Genomic DNA, 3672 nt, shown 5'->3' on the forward strand with positions numbered 1-3672 from the left:
ACCTTTTGGATCTCTCTGCTCTCCTGTGCATTCCATCCTCAAAACCACCGTTTTTCACTCTCGGCAACCTCCGGAGCAAAAAACGCAAACGTCCAGCCGCTGCTTTCACAGCAAAGGCCCCAGCAGGGAAAAGTCATGCTGGTCCTCACTGCCTCCAGGAACCCCTTCAAATGCCCCACACCTTTTGGACCTCTCTGCTTTCCTGTTGAATGCATCCTCAAAACCACCGTTTTTCACTCTCGGCAGCCTCCGGAGCAAAAAGCGCAAACGTCCAGCCGCTGCTACCACAGCAAAAGCCCCAGCGGGGAAAAGTCATGCTGGTCCTCACTGCCTCCGGGAACCCCTTCAAATGCCCCACACCTTTTGGACCTCTCTGCTTTCCTGTGGACTCCATCCTCAAAACCACTGTTTTGCACTCTCGGCAGCCTCTGGAGCAAAAAACGCAAACGTCCAGCCGCTGCTCCGACAGCAAAGATTCCAAGGCGGAGAAGTCATGCTGGTCCTCACTGCCTCCGGGAACCCCTTCAAATGCCCCACACCTTTTGGACCTCTCTGCTTTCCTGAGGACTCCATCCTAAAAACCACCGTTTTTCACTCTCGGCAGCCTCCGGAGCAAAAAACGCAAACGTCCAGCCGCTGCTCCCACAGCAAAGCCCCAGCAGGTAAAAGTAATGCTGGTCCTCACTGCCTCTGGGAACCCCTTCAAATGCCCCACACCTTTTGGACCACACCCTCCATCCTCAAAACCACCGTTATTAACCCTCGGTAGACTTAGTAGCAAAAAAAGCAGACGTCCAGCCGCTGCTCCCACAGCAAAGGTCTCAGGGGGGAAAAGTCATGCTGGTCCTCACTGCCTCCAGGAACCCTTTCAAAAGCTCCACACACTTGGGCCCTCTCTGCTTCCCTACGGACTCCACCCTCAAAACCACCGTTTTTCACTCTCGGCAGCCTCCGGAGCAAAAAACGCAAACGTCCAGCCGCTGCTCCCACGGCAAAGGCCCCAGCAGGGAAAAGTCATGCTGGTCCTCACTGCCTCCGGGAACCTCTTCAAATGCCCCACACCTTTTGTACCTCTCTGCTTTCCTTTGGACTCCATCCTCAAAACCACCGTTTTTCACTCTCGGCAGCCTCCGGAGCAAAAAACGCAAACGTCCAGCCGCTGCTCCCACAGCAAAGGCCCCAGCGGGGAAAAGTAATGCTGGTCCTCACTGCCTCCGGGAACCCCTTCAAATGCCCCACACCTTTTGGACCTCACTGTTTTCCTGTGGACTCCATCCTCAAAACCACCGTTTTTCACTCTTGGCAGTCTCCGGAGCAAAAAACGCAAATGTTCAGCCGCTGCTCCCACAGCAAAGGCCCCAGCGGGTAAATGTCATGCTGGTCCTCACTGCCTCCGGGAACCCCTTCAAATGCCCCACACCTTTTGGACCTCTCTGCTTTCATGTGGAATGCATCCTCAAAACCACCGTTTTTCACTCTCGGCAGCTTCCGGAGAAAAAAACGCAAACGTCCAGCCGCTGCTCCCACAGCAAAGGTCTCAAGGGGAGAAAGTCATGCTGGTCCTCACTGCCTCCGGGAACCCCTTCATATGCCCAACACCTTTTGGATCTCTCTGGTCTCCTGTGCATTCCATCCTCAAAACCACCGTTTTTCACTCTCGGCAGCCTCCGGAGCAAAAAACGCAAACGTCCAGCCGCTGCTTTCACAGCAAAGGCCCCAGCGGGGAAAAGTCATGCTGGTCCTCACTGCCTCCAGGAACCCCTTCAAATGCCCCACACCTTTTGGACCTCTCTGCTTTCCTGTTGAATGCATCCTCAAAACCACCGTTTTTCACTCTCGGCAGCCTCCGGAGCAAAAAGCGCAAACGTCCAGCCGCTGCTTTCACAGCAAAGGCCCCAGCGGGGAAAAGTCATGCTGGTCCTCACTGCCTCCAGGAACCCCTTCAAATGCCCCACACCTTTTGGACCTCTCTGCTTTCCTGTGGACTCCATCCTCAAAACCACTGTTTTGCACTCTCGGCAGCCTCCGGAGCAAAAAACGCAAACGTCCAGCCGCTGCTCCGACAGCAAAGATTCCAAGGCGGAGAAGTCATGCTGGTCCTCACTGCCTCCGGGAACCCCTTCAAATGCCCCACGCACTTGGGCCCTCTCTGCTTTCCTGTGGACTCCATCCTCAAAACCACCGTTTTTCACTCTCGGCAGCCTCCGGAGCAAAAAACGCAAACGTCCAGCCTCTGCAACTACAGCAAAGGCCCCAGCGGGGACAAGTCATGGTGGTCCTCACTGCCTCCGGGAACCCCTTCAAATGCCCCACACATTTTGGACCCCTCTGCTTGAATGAGGGGGAAAAAGGGGAGCCAAGAAAGGAGAAAAGAGGAGACGGCTGGGGGAAAAAAAAAGGAAGAAAGGGGAGCAGCAGGGCAGAAACAATGAAGGGGGGGCGGGCGAGGTGTGAAGATGGAAAAACAGAAAGAAAGGGAGGTAGAAAGAGAGAGGGGGGACCTGGAACAGGAGAGACAAGACAGGTGGAAAGAGGGGGACAGCGGATGGAGTGGGGGAAAGAAAGGGAGAAATGGGACGGAGGAAAAATGGAGAAAGAAAAGGGGTGATGGGGGGTGAGGAAATGGGGAAGGGGGGACACGGAACACAGATGGTAGGGGGAACTGAGAAAGAAGGGTAGGGAAAAGGGGGGATGCAGGAGAAGGAAAGGGGGAACAAGGGAGAAAGGGGGAGCATGGAACACATTGGGAGAGCGTCATTGAAAAAGAAGGAACGGGGCAACGGGGGGGAAAGGGCAGAGGGAAAGGACGGGGAAAGGGGCAACGGGGAAGAATTAAAGGGGTACCAAGGATGAAGGGAAAGAGCAAAACAGGAGGCATAGGGGAAAGGAAGGGGGAAAGGGGGACAGTAGTGTGGGGAAGAAAGGGCACGGGGGGTGGGGGGTATAAGGGATAATGAGGGAACAGGGGAGGTAGAACAAAAGGGGAAATAGGGGACATTGGACAGGGGGAAAGAAAGGCAAAGGGGGAAAGGGGCGACAGGGTGGAAGAAAGGGAAAGGAAAGGGGGAACACGGGGTGGGGGAATAAAGGGAAAGAGGGAAAGGTGGGACGGGAGGGAAGAAAGGGGAAAGGGGACAAGGAAAAGAAGGGTAAAGGGGGATGAGGAGAACAGGAAAGAAAGGGAAAAGGGGGGAACGGGGGAACACAGGGAAGAAGGGGGAAAACAGGGAAAGGGGACAGGGAAGGGTGAAGGGGAAATGCAATGAGCGGTCCCATCACCTGAAATACACTATGCCTTATGTCCCTTCTGCTTTCTTTAAAAATACTGAAACGCCATAGACAGACACATACAAGATGCTAACCTGAACCCCTGCTTGATAGTCTCATCATCAGCCCTATAAAGAGTAATTATATCAGCATCTTACACAGTATACAGCAACATTAGTGAAAAACACAAATTTCCATTTTCGGTAAAGTCGGGAATTCATCGAAATGGAATGGAAAAAACAAAAAGCATGCTATTAAACTCTCCCCCGAGGCTTCCCGGAGGCACGGTGGCTCACATGTGCAGCTGACAGAGGTACCGACGTCCTGGAGCTGTGAGCTGGTGGTGTGCGCTGTCAGGAATGGCTGGGAGTGATCCTTCCTCGCCGTGGGGACCGTCCGCTCCTT

The sequence above is a fragment of the Vanellus vanellus genome (genome assembly GCF_965231255.1).
Source record: "Vanellus vanellus genome assembly, contig: HAP1_SCAFFOLD_199, whole genome shotgun sequence".
Taxonomy (NCBI): domain Eukaryota; kingdom Metazoa; phylum Chordata; class Aves; order Charadriiformes; family Charadriidae; genus Vanellus; species Vanellus vanellus.